Raw genomic sequence first — 23,921 nt, 5'->3', positions numbered from 1 at the left:
TTGACTGCTGGATTGAAAAGCATTTCAATGGCATGCTTTAACAAAGCCACGGAGGTTCAAACGTTTCATTTCCAAACGGTTGCCGGGTTACGAGCTGGACCAGTAAACGGGGGCCCGCCTCCGACCCGCAATCTGGCATCGCGGCAGATGGGCGGAGGTCTGTGATCTGTTGAGGCAATTTTGTGCATGGCTGCCACGGGGCCTTCCTGGTGTGACATCTCCTGCTGCTAGGCGAGCTGTAACCTGACCTTCACACTGGGCTGCTGTGCAACACTCTAACGTACGCACTAACGCACACTCGCAGTGGAAAATCCCATGGGGGGGAAGGAGAAGAAGTCGGCTAAAAGCAAAAGACTTTGCCGTGTACGTTATAGCGGATCGCTGACTGACGGGGGGAAAAAATGTAGCAAATTGTCAAATTTATTGAAAAAAATAATAATTAAAGAGTGGAACGGTGGATAAGTGGTTTGGGAGACTGCCTCGCAGTTCTAGGGTCGAGGGTTAGATGCCAAGTGGGTCCTTAATATGAGATTTTTGGATTTTCTCCCCAGGCTTGCCCTAGACCCGCCTTAACCTCACATCCAAAAAACAATCATGTTAAGCTAGCTAGCTAACTGTCTAAATTGTGTTAGCGTGTTTTTTTTGTTTATTTCATGGTGGCTGGCCTATGATTGGCTGGTTGCTGATTCAGGAAGTTGTCCCCTGATTGGTCAAATAGTTAGCTGGGATTATTGGCTCCAGCACCCCCACTTGACCCTAGTGAAGATAATTTGTATGGAAAATGAATGTTTTGGTGAGTTTTTTTGTTTATTTCCTTCTGGCTTATGATTGGCTAGCCGCTGATTCAGGGTGTATTCCCCTACTTGGTCAAATAGTTAGCTGGGATTATTGGCTCCAGCACCCCCACTTGACCCTAGGGAAGATAAATTGTATGGATAATTAATGAAAGTTTTGGTGAGTTTGTATGTTTTGGCGATTGCCAAATATTTGCCTTGTTAGTAACTATAGAAAGTTTTTCATTTTAATGGCTTTATAATTTTTTATTATGAATTTATAAAAAAATTATAATTCATAAAAAAAAAAAATATTATACAGCCATTACATTTTTTTGGGCCGTTTTATTATGTTAAAAACACAAAAGCCCAGAAAACGGCCCAATTTTTTTTAATGACTTTATAATAAAAATTATAAAGCCATTACATTTTTTGGGCCATTTTCTGGGCTTTTGAGTTTCTCACATAATCCATACAAAAATTGGGATACTTAAAGCATTTTTTTTAAAGATTTCGTTGGTAGCATCCAAATAAATTATGGCTTAAAAATGCGTTTTAGGAAAAAAACTACTTCTAAAATAAATGTTGTAAGTAGATACCATTTTTACACAGAATTTATTTGTCCAAAACTTGCATTTCTACCGTTGACAGTTTTTTGCAAAGACAACCAAGTGACGCCCATTAAAAACGTTGTTGAAGTGTCAGAAGAAGAAGGTACGCAAATGCTAGTAGTTTGTCAAAGAGGACACCTTGACATAAACCCAAAGAGACACTACGGCAGCCACAGTCCGCGGGGACCTCTAAGCCAATAAGAGAGTAATTGAAAGAGGCGCTTGACTTCCCGTTTCTAACAGCGTACGGATGCGGCCGGCCGGCCGGGCGGGCGGGCGACTGAGCCCCCCATGCGCCTCCAGCGCCGCGCTGTTTATTCGACAGATGGGCAAAGACAAACAACATGAACGTTGCCTCCAAATTGCACTGAGGCAGATGACTTTTTGCTCATCGGCCCTTAGTCCAGATCATCTAACCGTTTATGGACTGAACACAAAAAGAAGAAATAAAAGCCTTCAAATGGAGTGTTAGTCTCGGGTTGGTTCGCGGGCCGCTTTAACGTCAACTCGATTTCATGTGGGCCATTTTAGATATAATATTAAGATTATTTTTTATTAAATGGGTTAAATGAACTGGTTTAAAAGCCCTGAATATTCAGTTTTTTATAGATATAAAACAATGTTTATTTTAGATTTTCTTTTAGATATATTTTTAGATTTTACAAAATTATTTTTGAACTAAAAACACAGAAAAAAATGATTAAAAAATTGCAATTATTGATTTAAAAAGGGGAAAATCAGGAAATTTAATATACATCTATACTCTTCATTTTGTCTTATATTGTAGTCAACTGCAATTTTATGTTTTGTAAACTTTAGTTTGAAAAGCTTTTTTTTTTCTCTATATTTTTAGATTTTACAAAATGATTTTTGAACTAAAAACAGAAAAAAATGATTAAAAAATGACAATTATTGATTTAAAAGGGAAAATCAAGAAATTTATTATATATCTATACTCTTCATTTTAATTTCATCCTAAAACAGAAAGTCGGCACTCGTAATTTACTTTCCCGGACCGCACAAAATGATGCGGCGAGCCAGATTTGGCCCCCGGGCCGCCACTTTGACACCTGTGGAGTAGCGGATTAATATCATCTGGCTACTCTTGTTTGTCAATAAGATGAGAAATCACCCAAATGTTGGAAATTGGAAATATTTGAGTCACTTATCGCTTGAGTTTGAACAATTCTACACATAAAATGTCGCTAACAGTCTGCTTCTTCTTCACCCAAAAACTAACAGAAAGAAGAAGAGTTTTTCCCAGTATCCAAGCCTCCCCCGGCGCCATGGATTCGAGCCCCCGGGTCGCAAGTGTCATGACAGCGTGGAGGAGAAAGAGTAGGCTGAGGTGAGTCTTCCAAGTCCCACCGGCAACACTTGTTACAGAGATGACGGCGTGTTTTGTTTCGCCACGCGAGCTTGGCGCTGACATTCCCGGCGCAGCCTCCAGCCAAACAAACCGAGGCCATGCAACCATGCCAGGTAGCGGCTGCTAACACCACAATTGTCTGTTCTGCCAGTAAGACAAAAAAACAGATTCTCCTTGCCTTGCGAAAGCATGTTGGGTATGGTTTATTTAATTTGAGGACATTACAAATTATTGAGCATACAGTAATACCTTGAAATACGAATTTAATGCGTTCCAGGACCCAGCTCGTATGTCAATTTACTTGTATCTAAAATCAAAATTTCACGCAGAAATGAACTAAAAACAAATGAATTTGTTCCCACCCTCTAAAACCCCCCCACCAAGACCCCTCACCATAAAAACACCAAAAACACACCAAAACACCAAAAAAGCCCCCCAAAAAATACCAAAAAAACAACAACAAATAACCCACCAAGAAACCCACAAAAAAACCCACCAAAAACCCCCACCAAATAAACAAAAACAGAAACAAAAAAAACACAAAAAAACAAAAACAAAAACAAAAAAAACCCTAAAAAAACGCAAAAAACACCAAAAAACACAAAACACCAAAAAAAACACAAAAAACACAAAAAACACAAAACACTTAAAAACACCAAATAACCCACCAAAAACCCCACCAAAAACCCACCAAAAAAAACTACCAAAAAAGCACAAAAGTGGCAGTAGCACTGTCCATTCTTATTTGTATTTGGTGTTTTGCAGCCCCTCTTATCTTTTTTTAAATGACATTTTAATATTTCTCAAAACATTCCTTTTTACTTTACTTAGTACTTTATACTTTTTACTTTAATAATGAGTGATGAGTAAGTTAATACACTAGTCGTTTTTCTCTGTTGATATTTCATATATACTGTTAACGGATGCACTTTTTTATATGTATCCTATCATGTCCTGACCCGGCCCATCTGTCACATTTTTAAAGTCAATATGGCCCCCAGGGCCAAAAATTAATTAATTTAAACTTAATCATGTTATGTTACAAGCACGTTTCCATGCAAAAAAAGCCAGATTTTCATAAAACCGTTCAGTTTCAATGCAGCGCAATGGAGCAAATATTCATTCCACTCCCATTCTTATCATTTGATAAAGTATTTTAGGAGTGTCATGTACTTCTTAGGATAAGAATCCCCCTCCAAATCTCGCCGGTTTTGCGTAACTGAATCAAACCGTCTTACCGCCGCCTGAATCCGCAACTCTAAAGAAAACCGAAGATCGACGTGGCGCCATCAATAATTCAAGCGAACACTTAAACCCCAGGTGTAGGAAGAAGGCAGGCCTTGAAAACATTCCTAGGAAGAAGAAGCCAGGCGCGCTTTCCTCGGATCTAAACCAAGCGCTCGGCGCAATCAAGGCGGGGAAGGCGGAGCCAATGCGCTTTTGACGCAGAACAACAGAGGATCTTGTTACGGGAAAACTCGAGCCGAGCTCCGACCACGAGCGAAGAGGGATGCAACAAAGCCGAGAGGAATGCGGGTCAATGCATTTAATTCGTCACGCCTTTGCAGATTTCTGAAGCCAAGTGAAAAATATCTCATCGCTGTTGATCTTATTGTGTTTCTGTACCTTGCTGATGAGACACCTGATGTACAACCCTAGTTGAAACGTGACCGGATGTTTGGTCGCTGGTCGTCTGGTCCCTTTTGGTCGACGGTCAAATGTACTTCAATATTAAACAGTACTTAGATATTAAACTCTTTCATAAATATAATTTTGAGAGCTGGATTCAACAGTAAACTCTCGTCACCATTTGACCAGCGACCAAAAAAACGGCAACCAAAAGGGACCAAAAAAACGTCGACCAAAAGACCGGCGACCAAAAGACCGGCGACCAAAAGACCGGCGACCAAAAGACCGGTGACCAAAAGACCGGTGACCAAAGGACCGGTGACCAAAGGACCGGTGACCAAAAGACCGGTGACCAAAAGACCGCCGACCAAAAGACCAGCAACCAAAAGGGACCAAATAAACGGGGACCAAAAGACCGGCGACCAAAAGACCGGTGACCAAACGCCCGGCGACCAAACGCCCGGCGACCAAACGCCCGGCGACCAAACGTCTGAGCACCAGTTAAAAATACGGGTGACTTATTAATAAGATACCGGTAACTGGCTTTATAAGAAGCATCTTGAAGCCAGAAGTAAGAAGACATTTTTTTTAATGTTTGTATGTGTGTGATGACAATAAAGGCTTTTGATTTGATTGATTATTATTATTTTTTTGCCTGAGAAGGCACCGATTTTGTGTAGTGTATCGCTGGATTTATTAGTATCCTTTTAAAGGGGGCCACATTGACTACAAAAATTTGACAGATGGGCCGGGGTCAGCACAAGGTAGGATACATATAAAAAAGTGCATCCGTTAACAGTAAATATGAAACATAAACAGAAAAAACGGACTAAAGTATTAACGTACCCATCACTCATCATTAAAGTATAAAGTACAAAGTAAAGTAAGTAAAGGAAGGTATTAAGAAGTATTAAAAAGTCATTTAAAAAATGATAGAGGGGCTGTAAAACACCAAAACAAATAAGAGTGGACACAGCCATTGCCACTGGCTTCCAAGTGAAGGCGCCATCTTGGGGAAAAACAAAATCATTATTTGGACAACGTCAGCGGGCCGGATTAAAAAGCCTAATGGGCCGTTTGTGGCCCGCAGGCCGTAGTTTGGGTTAGGAACACCATGCTAGTTTTAGCTTCCTCTACCCTAGCAAAACTTCCCATCATTCCACATTCCTTAAACAGGTTTTCAGAACTAACCCCATTTCTTCTCCGAGTTCCAAAACATCAGCAAGTTCATCAACTCCATAAAACAAAAAAAAAACACGTAATCATCGTCGGTAGACAAAAAAAACGGACCAAACCCGACTCGGAAGGCTCCTAATTTATCCGTTTCTATTTCGGAAATTGCTCTGAAAAAAAACACAAAAGGCGGGAAGAGAACCAAGAGGAAAGTACCTCTGGAATTACTAGGGGAGCTGGCACACTTGTTTTCAGCTCTGCGTCGCTCGGAATAAAGGAGGGCGCCTACCAATAATTTATTCCACGATTCCCTTTGCCATTTTTTTTCTCTTTCTCTCTCTTTCCCCAGCGATGTACGCCGGGGCGCTATGGCGATGGGATTCCAAATGATAAATACCGTGCATTTATAAAGAGTAAAAAAAAACTTTTGTGTTTTTGAAGCATCCCTGTGGAAGTCGTCATATCCAGGGATGTGTTACATAAACTCCGCCCCCTAAAAAGAATAACATAGTATCAAAGTAGCGTGATTTTTTTTGTTGAATACTTCGTTTCGGATTTTGCGGGTTTACGATTGACGGATTTTTTTGCCGTATTGGTTAAGTTTACTTTTTTTTTTAGCATGTTACTGAATTTTTTTACTTTCCGACAAAAACAACAAACGAGAAGACGCAGTAAAACTATAGATAGGAAATAACGCCCCCTTGGATTAAATCCCAAAAGTGTTTTGAATTAAACCAGGAATAAATCCTTTGATATGCAACTCATGTTTTATAAATATGAGGTTTAGGAGTTGGGTTTAAAAAAAAAGTGGGTTTTTGTATTGTTAATTCTTGCAAAGAAATCAGAAAATGCAAATAGCATGTTTTGGATTAAGCTAATATGTTAGCAATGCTGTTTAAAAGGAAGTGAGCAAGCAAATTTACTTAAAAAATAATGTTTTGAGAATTTTATTTAGAACACAATTTGAAAATTAAGTTAAAATAGTGTTGGGTTTATTCTGTTTTATTATTATAATAGTTATATTAATTCATTTCTTTATTAAATCATTCTCTTTCTTTTCTTTGTATTAATTCATTACTTTGTTAAATCATTCTCTTTCTGTTTTTCAAAAGTCTTGAGGTCACACCAAGTCATCTTTAACCTAGACAGCCTGTTCCAGGATGGTTATACAAACAATCCACCCAATCTGGGTCCTTGAGATTTGGTGGGCCCTTGGTGACGAGGACAGGGCTATTCGGACAATAACAAGAATATTGTTATCGTTATGTAACCGTACACTTCGGGTTTTTCTGTATGTAACGATTATATGATTATGATTATATTATATGATTCTTAGGTCAAGGAGGTTGTATAATTACTCTAATCTAAATGTTGTTAGGTCTAGTCCCTGTTTTTGTTATTAGTAAAATAATTGATTGTTATTGTAGTCCCAGATGTTGTTTTTACTCATACGTGATGGAATGATCAACAACTCTGTAACTTGTGACCATAAGAATGGGACGAAAACGTCTATTCGAGGAGACGTTCGGAAGTCGTACGGTGACGCCTGCTGTAACTCTCCCTTCCGGAAGCTTTTTATCTGTTGTATCCATTTCTATTTAATTAAATGTCAATAATTGAATAAGATGTCTTCCTGCAGTTATTGATAATTACGGACGAAGGTAATTATTAATGAACCTGACATTTTGGTCCTTCTGAGCCATGGAGGTCAATATACCGGAGCGAGAACCCAGGCGCTGCTGTTCGACATCTGGTAAGTGACCGTGCGCACGGCGTCTTCAAAACCCTTGGTGGGCCGGAGTTTTTCGACGGGGGCGCCTGGATTCTCGGCGGTTGAAGACTTTTCCTGCTGGAGGGAGACATTTGATGGATCTCGGGTAAGTCCACATTAATGTCTGCATGTTGTGAAGGTGTTTACAAATGCGTTAAAGGGACATTGTATGTGAGGCCCATTGTTGGGCTGGTTTCGCGTCCTGGGTGACGGCGATAAAACCCTGTGTTTATACTAGTCAATGGCAGGTACGGTGGGGCACTTTGCTGGAAAGTGTCCTGTGTCTCAGGGGTAGGCACGAATGTATTGTACTAGAGGTACAATATTGGGGCCGGGGAGTGTCCTGTGTCTAAAGGGTAGGCACGAATATACGTTGTATGTTGTTTGTGTGGTTTCTGCAGTAAAATTAAGATAAGCCTAGGAAATACAGTCGAAGGAGTGATAATAATAAAAATAGATATAATAAAGTTAACTGTGTGAGGCACACGAACTCACTACAAAAAAGTAAAATATGGGAAACACGTGTTGTAAGGCGGGTTTGGATGACGATCCAAAAAATACGTCTAACTTGTAAGGATTGGAAAAAATTGGTAAGACAAAGCGCTTTAAAAATATTACACAGCTATATTTATGGATAAATAAATATGGGTTTGCTGGCCAGCTTAAAATGCATAAAATGCAGGATAATATATGCACTAATGCATAGAGGTAATATACATATATAAATAATATGTGAGTGGATAAAAGTGTAACAGCTTGTTCCACAGACACTAATGGAGGTAATATACATATATAAATAATATGTGAGTGGATAAAAGTGTAACAGCTTGTTCCACAGACACTAATGGCGAAATAAGGCCGGGGAGAAGTTAAAAAATACTATTTTGGGAAAATAGTGGGGGCTCCCTCGGATAACGGGGATATATTTAAGACCGTGGCGGCGGGAAAGTACTGTTTGGTAAGGAAAAAATAGCGGGGCCTCCTCGGCTGACGGGGAAAATATTTACCGAGATAGGTGACGGGCGCGGAGGAAGTTTAACAAAAATAAAGGGAGCTAGAAAATTAATGGGGACACTGGTAATTGAGGATTTTCTCCGGGTACTCCAGTTTACTCCCACAAAATGAAATTATGGATGCTAGACTGGTTGAACACACTAAATTCTTCTGTTTATGAGTGTGAGCGTGAATGATAGTTTGTTTTTTTGTGTTTTTTGATTGGCAGACCACCGAGACATAATCTATCAATAAAAGATCAATAAAGAAAATAATTTGGGCTTGAGTCAAGGGAAGACCTATGTCTCGACAAGGGGGAGGTGGCCTTGCTACAACGGCACTACAAGGCTTAGGGTTTAAATCTATATGCATACCCACATATCCATTTCAAAAAATACATATAGATTTTATTTTATTTTTATTAGATCATATGGATATCATTCCACGATATGGAATTCCAGAAACTATTTATAGTGATAATGGCTCCCATTTTGTTAATATAATAGTTGTCTACCATCCACAATTGGCGGACCTTATATGAAGTCCTGTTTGGTAGACCTTACAAATTGTTATTATTCACTACACAATGACAATTGGATGATGAGGCAAATCTATCAGAAAAAAAAAAAAAAACACACACACCAAATTTAGACTATCAGAGGGAGATTTTGCTTCTCAACAGGAAACGGACGAAGCGACGGTGATTCTTGAAGACTGGATGCTGATAAGCAGCATAAAAGAAGAAACATCGGGGCAACGCAAAGTGGGAGGGTCCTTATTACTGAAAGGGGACACGGATGCACCTTTCCCACAGTAAGAAGGTTGTCTAAATTGAAACGTTTCAAGAGGAAAACTCCCTAAACAAAGACAAAAAGTCATGTTGAAAACAATTATTGCTTTTGGGGCAATGAGATTAATGATGATTGTGATTCTATTCCTTTCCACAGTAGGGTTGTTTTCTCCAGTTGGAGAAAAAGGCGGAGGCGTTTCAATTGAGGATACACCTTCTTACGGGAGGGTAAACCGAGAAACACACACATTTACATTTAATTAACATTACCTACTAAATCAAATTTCCACATTGAAAATATATATTTGGACTCGGCGACGTCCCGGTTGCCATACAAAAAGAGATGGTGGGAAATAAGTGTGGTACATTAACAGCAAAAAAATTAAAGATTGGGAAAAGCCTTGTTGCAGAAATTGGTCAAGATTGGAAAGCTTGGACTGACATATTAACCTGTGAAAATTTATTTCTGAAACAGGGATTTCCCAAACGGGGGATAATTGGGCGCTGTTAATGGAGTGTAAAGAAGGCAAGCACTATGTGGAGCTACTTTGGTAAAAGGGTGGTCTCAATTGAAACATTGAGGGGACGGGTAAGATAAACTTTCTGACTTAATAAAATACGGGAAACACCAATATTAATTGAAAAGATTATTGCTCAGCAAGCAATACCATAAAACTATAGGGAACTCTTTTATATTGGGTTTGACGTCTCCATATGGTTTCAATTGAGACTAAACCATCTTACAAAGGATTAGGATAACCTACCAGACAAGGGAAAATACGATGGGGTCTAACAACTCCCTCAATCACCATTCATTTGGGGAAAAGTGTTTTTACAAATGAAAAAACGTGTCCTACTTGGCAAGAAAAAATATTGAAGCAGTGTTTATCCTGTTACGCGGTAAATAGGAAGTCAATTTTTCCACTGTTTAATCATTTTACCTGCTTAAACCTTACAGGGCATGGTCTGAAGCTGGGGGCGATAAATGAGACGTGGTGTACCGGCGTTCTAAAACAAACTACACCCCTGATACCACGTTCTGGCCTATGGTGGCGGGGTGGTAGATAAATTATACGACTCCTGCCGAAACGCGGCAGGACTAGGTACTTTGGTCTCACTGCTCTTACCGATGTCTGTTTTTCCATCCACAGTGGAGGAGATACAATTGGCGGCTCATAATTCGGAGGTGAAGGGTCGACCCTCCCGACATCGTCGAGAGGCATGGAGGGAAGGAGATCCAACATACATTGATGCGATTGGCATCCCCCGGGGCGTACCAGATGAGTATAAGCTGGCTAATCAGATCGCAGCAGGTTGGGAGTCTATCTTCCTTCTAATCACCCCAAACAAAAATGTGGATAGAATAAATTACTTACATTACAATGTCCAAAACTTGGAAATTATGTTAAACAGGGATTTGTGGCCATGAAGGAACAACTGGCAGCTACCAGTCTGATGGCGTTCCAGAATCGCATAGCGGTGGATATGATCCTTGCTGAAACAGGGGGCGTGTGTGCAATGTTTGGAAAACAATGTTGCACCTTCATACCGAACAACGCGTCACCCAGTGGATCTCTCACCAGGGCCATTACTGGCCTGCAAACACTGAACCGCAATATGCAAGAGCACTCTGGAGTAGATACGTCCGCATTGTCAGATTGGTGGGATAAGACCTTTGTAAAATCTAAAGATTTGGCTACATCCTTCGTGGTGACTATAGGCACAATTACCGCTATCCCAACATTGTGTGGGTGATGTAGTATCCCCTGTTTGCGCTCCTTGCTAAGCCGACTTATAACTACTGCAATTGCCCCTACAAATTCTAAAGTACATGAGTTGTATCTTATGGGACGGTTTGGGGAAAGCAGTGAGGTCCAGGAGTACGGTAAATCCGAGGACCAATTGGACGAATATAATTATGTTTTTTCTCTTTCAGACCAGCCATGGGAGTAAGGAGTAGGCGGATAAAATCGCAGTCACCGACATTTCCATTTAGTGATTACTAAGAAATGACTAATAACATACATATTATAAAAACGGGGGAATGTTGGGTTTATTCTGTTTTATTATTATAATAGTTATATTAATTCATTTCTTTATTAAATCATTCTCTTTCTTTTCTTTGTATTAATTCATTACTTTGTTAAATCATTCTCTTTCTGTTTTTCAAAAGTCTTGAGGTCACACCAAGTCATCTTTAACCTAGACAGCCTGTTCCAGGATGGTTATACAAACAATCCACCCAATCTGGGTCCTTGAGATTTGGTGGGCCCTTGGTGACGAGGACAGGGCTATTCGGACAATAACAAGAATATTGTTATCGTTATGTAACCGTACACTTCGGGTTTTTCTGTATGTAACGATTATATGATTATGATTATATTATATGATTCTTAGGTCAAGGAGGTTGTATAATTACTCTAATCTAAATGTTGTTAGGTCTAGTCCCTGTTTTTGTTATTAGTAAAATAATTGATTGTTATTGTAGTCCCAGATGTTGTTTTTACTCATACGTGATGGAATGATCAACAACTCTGTAACTTGTGACCATAAGAATGGGACGAAAACGTCTATTCGAGGAGACGTTCGGAAGTCGTACGGTGACGCCTGCTGTAACTCTCCCTTCCGGAAGCTTTTTATCTGTTGTATCCATTTCTATTTAATTAAATGTCAATAATTGAATAAGATGTCTTCCTGCAGTTATTGATAATTACGGACGAAGGTAATTATTAATGAACCTGACAAATAGCCAACCAAAAACTAAAAAAATAAAAATTCCTTGTAAATTACAACCAAAAACATTCCCATACTTTTGTTTTGATATTTTGATACTAAAAAAATACCGTATTTTCTCGCATTTTTGTCTCCAAAAAAATTGACTGAATTGAGGCTATGGCTTATATGCGCACAAATTAGACAAAATTCTATTCAAAAACATTTCCAGATTTCTTTCCTTAAGTTTTGATACTAAAAAATAATGTATTTTCTCAAATATACGCCGTATTTGTTCAAAAAATACCGTATTTTCTAAAATATACACCGTATTTCTTCCAAAAAATGTTGACTTGAGTTGAGGGTACGGCTTATATGGGCATAAATTATACACGGACAAAATTCCATCCAAAAACGCTCCCAGATTTTTTCCCTGTAGTTTTGATACTAAAAAAAATACCGTATTTTCTCGCATATACACCGTATTTGTCGCCCTATTTTTTTATTGACTGAATCAAGGGTACGGCTTGTATGCGCACAAATTAGACACGGACAAAATTCCATTCAAAAATATTTCCAGATTCCTTTCCTTAAGTGTTGATACCTGTATTTTCTCAAATATACGCCGTATTTGTTCAAAAAAATACTGTATTTTCTAAAATATACACCATATTTCTTCCAAAAAATGTTGACTGAATTGAGGGTACGGCTTATATGGGCATAAATTAGACACGGACAAAATTCCATCCAAAAACGCTCCCAGATTTTTCCCCTGTAGTTTTGATACTAAAAAAAATACCATATTTTCTCGCATATACACCGTATTTGTCGCCCAAATTTTTTTTTTGACTGAATTGAGGGTACGGCTTATATGCGCACAAATTAGACACAAACTAAATTCCATCCAAAAACATTCCCAGATTTTTTTTCTGTACTTCAGACACTAAAAAAATACCATATTTTCTCGCATATATGCTGTATTTGTCGCAAAAAAATGACAGAATCGAGGGTAAGGCTTATATGCGCATAAATTAGACCTACAAAACACCATGATTAAAGAAAATACGAGCAGTACTGTGATTTTTTTCCAAACAGACAAAAGATAAATCTGACTTAACTTTCTTTAATTCAGATTAGTATTTTTTTTGGTTTAAAATTCTGCTTGGTAATACAAATGGGAATGAGCCTATCACCACCAAAGGTGTTGAAGTGATGCACGTGGGTGCACATTTGCTAGTGCGCTGCTACTTGCCCCGAAGCGACTGATGAAAATATATCACAGTCAAAAAGCACACCAGATTTTCTCCCTCATGCATCAGAGAGCAAAAAAAAAAAAAAAAGAAAAATTACAAAAACGGGGGTATCACGCAGAGATAGCTATAGCTATCTCAAAGCTTGACATGCTATATACACGCACGGCACACTATATCGCAACATAATGACCGTCAATTACAACCCATCTGATTGTCGATTTGCTGCAAAAGGCTGAAAGGCTCGTCGCGGATTTACGAGGCGTCCCGTCAAGACCCCTAAACCAAAGACCCCCCCCCCCCCCCCCACCACCGATACTCAAAAAAATTATATCAAAAAGTGGTAAGAAGAAATAGAAATGGAGATCTGTACCTTTTGGATCGAATTTTTGCATTAAATTAGATTAGGATTTTATAGAAAGAAGACAGACACAGAAGACATTGTAGACCTAGTTAAAAAAACTGGAGCCACACACAGAAATATGGGTAAACTACGGCCCGCGGGCCACATTCGGCCCACTGACGTTGTCCAAATAATGTTTTTTTTTAAAAAAAAATATTAACAAAAAATGTAATTATTTTTTTTATTTTTATAGTCTAAAATGTACTAAAACTTAGACAGTTTTTGGTTCTAGTTGAACTGGTTCTTGCCCCCATCTGGCTGACAAACATGGGTATTTAATCTATAATAGTCACAGAGGGAGATATTTAAGTAGCACAGGGCACATTTTCATATGCTTTATTCATTTAAGACATTAATAAATCATTTCTTGATCATTTATATTTGTTTCCTCACATTTTTCAATCAAAATTGGGATGTTAAGACCAATTTTAAAGGGTTTGGTTGGTAGTTTGTGTGAGAAATGTGGTACCAATTAAAGAATTTACATATAAAGTCTACTTACAAAAATTTCAATTTACCAAAAAAGTCTTTTTGGACCATTTTGCAAGTAGATGTAAAACTGTGGGACACATTCACTTATTTTGAAGGGTTTGGTTGGTAGTTGTGTGAGGACCTTGGAACCAATTAGAGAATTTACATATAAAGTACACTTCTACTTACAAAAAATGTCAAGTCTTGGAACCAATTCATTTTGCAAGTAAAGGTACGACTTCATCATGATAATAAAAACCATTCAAAACATTCAATTCAATTTTCAAGAGTATTTTAAAGCAATTTTTTCTTCCCATTCATATCACAATTGAACAAAATAGATTGGTCACATTAAATTAGAAAGACAGAGATAAAGTGAAGTATTCCGCAGGGAAATCATTTGACTGTTCGTCTATCACAATCCTTTGACCAAAATGGTCAAATATTATTGAATAAGTCACTTCCAATGGAATGAACGGAATTATCTGTCGTGAAGAATGAAAGTTAACGTTTGAATATGTACGGGAAAAATTGTCCTGGGATTGCGTTAAGCACTTTCAAGCCATTTTACTTTCATGTCACCTGACACACCTTTAAACTTTTTTGCCTTTAATTATTCATGACTGCCATCCTTTGTCGCCAACATCTGGATTCCCTTGGTAATTGCCACCTCCCACGTTTTTTTTTTTTTTTTTTTATGAGCGGAGAGAATATTCATGTCCCTAGATATTTGGAAAATGGCGGTATGCTTTTCATCACCCAACTTTTTTTTTTTTGAATGCCAACGTCAATGAAAAAGATGTGAATTTTAATGATTTTTATTAATCTGAGTCCTATCGAATGTAACAAAGTGTTTCGAGGCGACATTTTTGTGAGAAATCTTTTCTATTGACGGCAATAGACTTTTCATTTGTGTGATAATGTGATTTCACTTCATGTAAAGTTTAATGTTTACGGATGAGTGGTTATCAGAATAATATTTATATATGAAAATGGCAGAGGTCGGGATTTTAAAGTATCATTGTTGGACTGCATGAAAATGTTGCTTTACTGGGAAAAAGGGGGATTTGAACATAGTCCTTTTCAATCCTAGACAATTCTTGTGTGGAAAAAAAATATAGACTGTATTTTCTGGACTTTAAAGTGAACGGTGAATGAATGAACTACCTTAGAATTTGTTTCCTCTATATTAAGATGCTGTAGTAGTGGTGGTGGTAGTACTAGTGGTGGTCGTAGTAGTAGTGGTGGTGGTAGTAACAGTAGTAGTAGTAGTATCAGTAGTGCTAGTAGTAGTGGTGGTGGTGGTATTAGTAACAGCAGTAGTAGTATCAGTAGTGCTAGTAGTAGTAGTGGTGGTATTAGTAACAGCAGTAGTAGTATCAGTAGTGCTAGTAGTAGTGGTGGTGGTGGTAGTAACAGCAGTAGTAGTATCAGTAGTACCAGTAGTGACAGCTATAGTAGTATCATTAGTACTAGTAATAGTGACAGCAGTACTAGTATCATTACTACTAGTAGTGACAGCAGTACTAGTATCATTACTACTAGTAGTGACAGCTATAGTAGTATCATTACTACTAGTAATAGTGACAGCAGTACTAGTATCATTAGTACTAGGAATAGTGACAGCAGTACTAGTATCATTACTACTAGTAATAGTGACAACAGTACTAGTAGTAGTGACTGGAGTAGTATTAGGAGTAGTATTAATAGTAGTTTTGTATTTAAACACACCCTAACACTAACCCAACCCTAACCATTTTGTATTTAAACACACCCTATCCCTAACCATTTTGTATTTAAACACACCCCAACCCAACCCTAACCATTTTGTATTTAAACGCATCCTAACCCTAACCCTAAACACATCCTAACCCAACCCTAACCCCAACCATTTTGTATTTAAACACACCCCAACCCTAACCATAACCCTAACCCAACCCTAACCATTTTGTATTTAAACACACCCTAACCCTAACCCCCAAAAAAGTGCGTCTGTTAGCAGTACATATGAAACATTAAAGTCAAAAGTATAAGGTACATAGTCAAGTAAATAGGAATGTATTAACAAAATATTAAAATGTCATTTAAAAAAAGATAGACGGACTGTAAAACACCAAAAAAAACAAATAAGAGTGGACAAAGCTACTGCCTCTGGCTTCTGCATGACGGCGCCATCTTGGGGAAAAACATTTGTCGGGCCGGATAAAAAAGCCTAACGGGCCGGATGTGGCCCGCGGGCCATAGTTTGCCCATGTCTGCACAACACAACCAAATCTACCCCGAAAGGTAAAATCATTGACCTTTAACGTCCCAAGACAGTTTCAAAAAAACGAAGCCCGCTACCGATAATAACATGATGTCGTCGCATTAGCACTCTTGACTGGTCGCCACCTCGCTAACCTGAGGCCGACGACTGCTTCCTCGCGTGCTTGCGTGGGTTCTAGCCGGGTTTATTTATGATATTATTTTTTTGCAAACTTTTCCGCCCACGTCCGCCAACATTGGCTTGAGGTTAATTGACGACGCCGTGTTGCCACGAGGTGAGAAATCCGCCATGAATGCTTGTTTGTGACTTCAACGTGACCCCAACCCTGATTTTTCAAGATTTATTTTGCCAAGAAGTCAAAGTGAAGGAGGCGGAGCTTATCCATAAATAAGAATGTCAGTTAAGGAGACTATTAGGAGATTATTTATCATTTTTTTTGGACATTTAGCGACTTCATCAATGGAAATTGGAAAAATATCAGCAACAAAATGTTTTTGATGGCAACGGACCAATCAGATGAGGAAGTTGTTTTGGAAGTAAAAATATTTTTGAGTCAAATAGATTATTGCTTTAATTTTAATTCATTTTTGAATGGAAGGACGAATATTTATGCAGTTTATATGTTAATATTATGAGCCAAATGAAGTAATCTCTTAATGAGGTTTGCTTATTCGAGTTTAGATTTCAGTTATTCATTTATTTTCTGAAGGGTCACGGGGGTGCTGGAGCCTTATCCCATTTTAGATATAATATTTTTTCCATTTTTTTTATAAATGGATTAAAAGAACTGTATAAAAAGCCCTGAATATTCCGTTTTTTATAGATTTATTTTAGCTTATTTTTCTATATATTTTTTGATTTTATAAAGGTTTTTTTGAGCTAAAAACACAGAAAAAATTGATTAAAAAGGGGAAAATCAGGAAATTTAATATACTTCTATACTCTTCATTTTTATTTAATCCTAAATTAGAAAATCGGCACTCAAGATTGACTTTTTCGGGCCACAAAAAACGATGCAGCGGTCCAGATTTGGCCCCCGAACCGCCACTTTGACCCATGTAATTTAGAGCTAGGGCCAGTTTAGCGTACAATTAGCCTAGCATGCACTTTTTTTGGAATGTGTGAGTAAACTGGAGTACAGGCAAACTCCACACCCCCTTGGGATCGAACCCTCGACCCTAGAACTGCGACCCCGATGCGCTAACCACTTCTCCACCTAAAAATCTTATTTTCCCCCCAAAAAATTCTTATCAACTTAACTATTACCCCCATTCACTACCATTGACAACAAAAAAACATTTTTTTAATTGGCATAGTCTGCCTGCCAATCATCTTTCAGACCTGATTGTACAAAGATTTGCATATATTCCATTAAGCTAATTCCTTGTTTGGATATTATTTTCACACGCTAAAATTGAAAAACGCAACACTCCTTTGGAGAACCCAACGAACACTGATGAAAAATTCCGACACCCTGCAATGAAATTGTAATCTAAGCACGATTAACTGCAACAACAGATGTCAGCCATTGAAACAAAGCCAATTTTTCAGCAATTGCGCCGTCTGCCATTGGCCGCTTGAGCAAAACATCCACAAAAATGCTCATTTCCAGATTTTAACCAACGACCAACGAACGTCTCGCCATCCGGACAATCCGATAGGTCGTCACCTTCGAACAACAGCAAAGGGAGTTTAAAAGAAGCAAAAAAATCAAACAAAAATGGCTGAATTTAATTGGAAATGACAGCAATTGGGAGAATGCGGAGCCAATTCTCCAACCAACAGATGGAGCGCATGACTTGAACATTTCGGGAGAAACTTGGAGGGCACACGGCGTGGTCAGACAAAAAAAGTTTGGGGGGGAATTCCAAAAAAAAGTTGGACAGGGATTTTGGACAGCTGATCTAATCGGAGCCAAATGTGCAGTAAATGTAGCAAAAAATGGACTCCAAGTCTGTGAGGAACTTGCTTGGTGGCAAAATGTCAAGTTCTGATGAAGTAAGTCACTTTTGGACCGACTTGTTTATGTGACCATTTATTCATGTTGACTACTACTAATCTATGTTGACTACTACTTAATGTTGACTACTACTTATCTACTCTGCTGACTGCTACTTATGTACTTTGCTGACTGCTACTTATTTATTATGTTGACTACTACTTATCAATGTTGACTGCTACTTCTTTATTATGTTGACTACTACTTATGTACTATTAGACTGCTACTTATTTAAGTGTTGACTACTAATTTATTATATATAGTGCTACATATTTACTAGGTTGACTACCTCTCATTTACTATGTTGACTAATTATTTTGATTAATTTTTATTTTGACTAATTATTTTGACTACTTATTATTTTGACTACTAATTATGTTGACTACTACTTATGCACTATGTTCATTGCTACTTATGTACTATGCTGACTTCTAATTTATTATATATAGTGCTATTTATTTACTAGGTTGACTACCTCTTATGTACTATGTTAATACTACTTATTTTGACTACTACTTATTATGTTGACTACTACTTATTATGTTGACTACTACTTATGCTGACTACTACTTATTATGTTGACTACTACTTATGTTGACTACAACTTATGTTGACTACTACTTATGTACTATGTTGACTACTTCTTATGTACTATGTTGACTACTTCTTATGTACTATGTTGACTACTTCTTATGTACTATGTTGACTACTTCTTATGTACTATGTTGACTACTTATGTACTATGTTGACTATTACTTATGTTGACTACTACTTATGTTGACTACTACTTATGTTGACCACTTCTTATGTTGACCACTACTTATGTTGACTACTACTTATGTATTGTTGACTACTACTTATGTTGACTACTACTTATGTTGACTACTACTTATGTTGACTACTACTTATGTTGACTACTACTTATGTTGACTGCTACTTATGTTGACTACTACTTATGTTGACTACTACTTATGTACTAATTTGACTCCTACTTATGTGCTACGCTGACTGCTACTCATTTATTATGTTGACTACTACTTATGTACTATGCTGACTTATACTTATTAGGATAGGACATAGGTAGAAACTAATATATGATATAAACTTTTTGATTAAATCTTACAAGACATGAATTACAATGTACAAAATCGACTTTAGCTGGCCACACAATGGTGTCTCAAGTTTAACACTTGCGTCTTGGTAGATATTTTCATCTCATCCATTCAGACACTCCCACTTCATGAAACAAGTTAAGACTATAACGCTTAAAAAAAGACGGCCATGTTTTTCATTCTCTGGCATTGGTGACTGCTTCTGGTGTCACGCTCGGTCACCGAAACACTGAAAAGTTGCAATTTAAATTCAATAGAACGCCATCGACTTTATTCCTTTGTTGCCGCGTTCCAATGATTTGACAAAGCCTAGCGTTTATCTCGGCGGGGGTGCCGAGTGCCTCTCCCTTTTAAGTGGAGGCTTCTCCAAACAATGCATTCGGCACAGTCGTCGTAATAAACCATTAACGCGTACCACGGCGGAAATGGAACCATCGCCGCCATTCGCTCCCTGGGGGGTCCGCCGATCGATCGGGGGAGGTTGCGACATCAGCTGGCGTGCCAATGATTCATGCCGTGGTGGCGGGAGCTTAATGATGAAAATCGATAGGGAATAATAAATGAGCAACAACGGGGCACATTAGTGAAATTGCGAGGACCAAGAAGATCCGTCCTGTTTTTTTGCGGCAAGACCGGGAGCAGAAGGGACTTCTCGAGGTGCCGGAGCCTACCGGCAAACTCTACTCTTACTACTACTAATACCCCTACTACTATCCCTACAACTACTACTATTACCCTTACTACTACTACTACCACCTTTACTACTGCTATTATTACTACTACTACTACTGTCATTACTACTGCTATTATTACTACTACTGTCATTACTACTGCTATTATTACTACTACTACTGTCATTACTACTGCTATTATTACTACTACTACTGTCATTACTACTGCTATTATTATTACTACGACTGTCATTACTACTGCTATTATTACTACTACTGTCTTTACTACTACTACTACTACCCCCACTACTACCGATACTGTGACTATTCCTACCCTTACTTCTACCGATACTGTGACTATTCCTACCCTTACTACTACTACTACTACTACTGTTACCACTACTTCTACTGTTACTACTATTACTGTTGCCACTGCTACTATTCTTGCCACTACTACTACTGTTACCACTACTTCTACTGTTACTACTACTGTTACTACTATTACTGTTGCCACTGCTACTATTCTTGCCACTACTACTACTGTTGCCACTACTACTACTGTTGCCACTACTACTACTGTTACCACTACTTCTACTGTTACTACTACTTCTACTGTTACCACTACCACTACTGTTACCACTAGTACTACTGTTACCACTAGTACTACGGTTACCACTACTACTACTACTTCTGTTACTACTACTACTTCTGTTACTACTACTACTTCTGTTACTACTACTACTTCTGTTACTACTACTACTTCTGTTACTACTACTACTTCTGTTACTACTACAACTGTTACTGCTAGTTACTACTACTACTATTACCCTTACTACTACTACAACCTTAACCACTACTACTGCTATTAGCGCAAGATTTCAGAGTCCCGAGAACAAACTTGGAAGCCTGGACGTGGATGGTATACAAATGGAGCACCCCACCATATGAATAAAATGTGAAAAATATCAATTCTGATACGGGTCTAAGTAGATGAGTGGAATTGTCAAGCGCATGCTAATGAGATGGAGGCGCAGGAGGAACATGAAGGGGGCTGAAATTTTTATGCGCTGGCGTGGGTCGGCTTTTCTCGAGTTTTGACCGTGTGCTCGGAATGGCAAACTTTGACCGGGCGCCAACTCGGCTCAGGGAAATTATTATGATTACAAAATACTGATCAACATTTACGCGGGACGCCTTCGGCGGGGTTTGTGCGGAAAACATTTGGAAACGAGACCTCTAAATAGATGCGCTCTTCCACTAAATCAAAGGGTACACCATTTAGTTGAGAGAATAAAAGAGTAAAACTATTTATTAGAGCTCGTGCCAAAAAGAAAAACTAAGTTTTAGCCTCTTTTCTTCAAGTTTTGAAGCATTTCAGGGGATTTTCTGAAGTAGTAACAAAGTGCAGAAGCTGTTTAGACTTTAGTAGTGTGAAAACGCAGTTCTTGGAGTGGAGTCTGAAACCCTGAATATTACCTGAAAAACTTTGAGAGTATCAAAAGTCGAAATTCCCGATAGGTTCATTACGTTCACAGTTTGGTCATATTCGAACTACCGTATTTTAAACACATATTTTAAACAAGTGCACTTTGAATAAATGGCCTATCTTAAAATTTGTTTTATATAAAAGGTGCACCGGATTATAAAACGCAGTAGTGGTTGTGGTAGTAGTAGTAGTAGTAGTAGTAGTAGTAGTAGTAGTAGTAGTAGTAGTAGTAGTAGTAGGAATAACAGTCGTAGTAGTAATAGGGGTAGTAGTCGTCGTGTGGGTAGTAATAGTTGAAGGGGCAGTAGTAGTAGTAGTAATGACAGTAGTAGTGGTAGGGATAGTAGTAGTGGTAGGGATAGTAGTAGTGGTAGGGATAGTAGTAGTGGTAGGGGTAGTAGTAGTAGTAGGGGTAGTAGTAGTAGTAGTAGTAGTAGTAGTAGTAGTAATGACAGTAGTAGTCATAATAATAGTAGTAATGACAGTAGTAGTCATAGGGATAGTAGTAGTCGGGATATTAGTAGTAGTTATGACAGTAGTAATAGAGGTAGTGGTAGTAAGGGTAGTAGGTGTGGTAGTAGTAGGGGTAGTAGTAGTAGTAGTAGTAGTAGTAACAATAGTAGTATCAGTAGTAATAGTAATAGATAGTAGTATCGGTAGTGGTAGTAACAGTAATAGTAGTAATGGTAGTAATAGTCATAGTATTGGTTGTAGTACAGGAAGTAATAGTAGTAATAGTAATACTAGTGATAGCAGTAGTAGTATGGGAATTGTTCTATATATCTACTAGATGGAACTGTAGTAGTTGTAGTGGTGGTAGTAGTGGTAGTAATAGTAGCAGTATTATGGGAATTGTTTTATACCTCCACCAGACGGAACTGTTGTAGTAGTTAGGAGTTATGTTATACATTAAATAGACAGAGCTCTGCTAGAGGGAATTTCATACCCTGAGGAACCAATATCGATCCATATATAAGTCTCACTGCGCATTATCGGCCCAAAAAAATGGTCCTCCAAAATCTCCTCAACTTGATTTAATCACTTGCAAGCTGTCAGGTGAAACTGCTCAAAGGCTATCGCAGACGTATGGAAAGCAGCAACTCTGGCATGAATATGAATGATGACACAGTAAACTAATGTAGTCAGGGACAATAAAAGTAAAAGGCTGAATCAATAGTGAGAATTCACGTTGGCGCTTTTCCACCGGCGGGTCGGCGGAGCAGCGCTCTCGTTTAACGGCCCTCGTTTCATTTAGAGCAATTAGGGCCGCTTTAGCGGGCCTGGCAGACCCGCCGTTTTGCATATTATTCCCATCATCTGCTCTACCAATTTATTGCCTCGTATAGCGTTACATAGATAGCGGCTTGTCCATTTTAAGAAGAACTGATTCCGTAATTGTGATCCCGCCGGGTCGGATTTGCGTCAAAAATCTAGATTTTTCAATAAAAAAGGCAGGTTGAAAAGTGAGGATTATGGAACGTTGGTTAGCTCCTCTATGGGGAATTGCATTGGGTGTTAGCATTGAGCTAATGGACTTTTTGAGGAGGTTTGGGTCAATACAGTGTTCCCCCGGTTATGCTGTTAATGGAGAATTTCCGTGAAGTAGGGATTCCCCTTCAAAAATGCTTAATTTGAATTTAATTCAAAAAAAATTTTGTTTTCATTTTTTTTTTTTACATTTTTTTTACATTTTTTTTTACATTTTTTTTTAAATATTTTTTTTTATTTTTTTTACCCCCCTTTTTACGATACACCATATAGAATACTGGTAGAGAGAGTGAAATTCATGTTATAACAAAAAAAAAACTAAAATATGTTTTTTCAATGTAATATTTGTATTTTTTTTCCCAAAAAAATCTGCGAAGCTCTGAGTCCACGCTAGCTAAACCGCGAAGTAGCGAGGGAACACTGTACATGTAAATATAAGGTGCAATTTTATGGAAATTGTGTTATTTTTTGGGGATTTTTTTGTGATAAAATGCCTTGTTGGAACTGTTTTTACGCATTTGAAAAGGTGCTCACTGTGTGGGCGTGAACTTTTTGTGTTTACGTGGCGTAAACACCCGAGTGCGCTTACAAATGTCAAGTAGCAATTAAGCACGGCGCAACATAGCGTTTAATTGGTCAGCTTTATGAGCGCTAGTGGGTTATTTTTAGGTATGGGGCTTGTCCTCGTTTTGGTTCAAGGGTGAACAAGGGATGATCTCAGATGATTTGGCGTCAGGTGTGTGGATTTGGCTATTTTTTGGGGCTCTTCCATATGTATTTCTAATATTAATATTATTCATATTTATGAAAAACATAGGTCTTTTTTCATCTATGTGGATTTAGCTATTTTTTGCCAGTTTCCATATGTATTATGGATATTAATGTTTATGAAATATAGAATGTTTGTTCATATAGAATTTGGAAAAAAATAAAATAATTTTTAAAACGAAAAAA

General features: G+C 38.1%; 1 long non-coding RNA gene across 1 annotated transcript in view; it reads left to right on the top strand.

Annotated features, from left to right (window-relative positions):
- LOC144199234 (uncharacterized) overlaps positions 1–23,921 on the top strand; it is a 66,975-nt gene that overhangs the window by 20,973 nt on the left and 22,081 nt on the right. Inside the window, exon 2 of the long non-coding RNA XR_013326870.1 lies at positions 2,627–2,732. This is a non-coding gene — a long non-coding RNA (uncharacterized LOC144199234). The remainder of the gene's footprint in view (positions 1–2,626; positions 2,733–23,921) is intronic.

The sequence above is a fragment of the Stigmatopora nigra genome, chromosome 7, assembly GCF_051989575.1.
Source record: "Stigmatopora nigra isolate UIUO_SnigA chromosome 7, RoL_Snig_1.1, whole genome shotgun sequence".
In the NCBI taxonomy this organism is placed as follows: domain Eukaryota; kingdom Metazoa; phylum Chordata; class Actinopteri; order Syngnathiformes; family Syngnathidae; genus Stigmatopora; species Stigmatopora nigra.
The sequence above is the reverse complement of the archived record's forward strand: the minus strand, read 5'-3'. Positions and strand labels throughout refer to the sequence as shown.